Source organism: Etheostoma spectabile, chromosome 17, assembly GCF_008692095.1.
Source record: "Etheostoma spectabile isolate EspeVRDwgs_2016 chromosome 17, UIUC_Espe_1.0, whole genome shotgun sequence".
Classification (NCBI taxonomy): domain Eukaryota; kingdom Metazoa; phylum Chordata; class Actinopteri; order Perciformes; family Percidae; genus Etheostoma; species Etheostoma spectabile.
In genome coordinates, this window is record NC_045749.1 from 5,014,989 (window position 1) to 5,015,278 (window position 290).

Below are 290 nucleotides of genomic sequence, written 5' to 3' on the forward strand. Positions count from 1 at the left end.
CAGTTGGAACAGAAGAACACACCAGAATAATGAATATAACAATCATTTTTGACATTTTAATCAGCAGCCACAGTGAGCTGTGTGCTATTCATGCTGAGTTCAGCATGAAATCAGATCACAATTGCTTATGGCATGATGGAAAAAAGGCTAGTTATTGACTGACTTCTTTATTAAAACAACATGGGTTTGTTTGGCTGTGCTGTAATAATAATAATAATAATACATTTTATTTAATAGCGTCTTTCTAATCACTCAAGGTCCCTTTACAGACAATAAAAGACAGATACAGG

The 290-nt window shown here is 33.8% G+C and overlaps 1 protein-coding gene and 1 long non-coding RNA gene across 5 annotated transcripts in view; both read left to right on the forward strand.

Annotated features, from left to right (window-relative positions):
• Window positions 1-290, forward strand: part of kcnq5a (potassium voltage-gated channel, KQT-like subfamily, member 5a) — a 94,331-nt gene that overhangs the window by 18,601 nt on the left and 75,440 nt on the right. The window lies entirely within an intron of this gene.
• The window catches only part of LOC116705254 (uncharacterized), an 11,369-nt gene that overhangs the window by 8,227 nt on the left and 2,852 nt on the right, over window positions 1-290 (forward strand). The window lies entirely within an intron of this gene.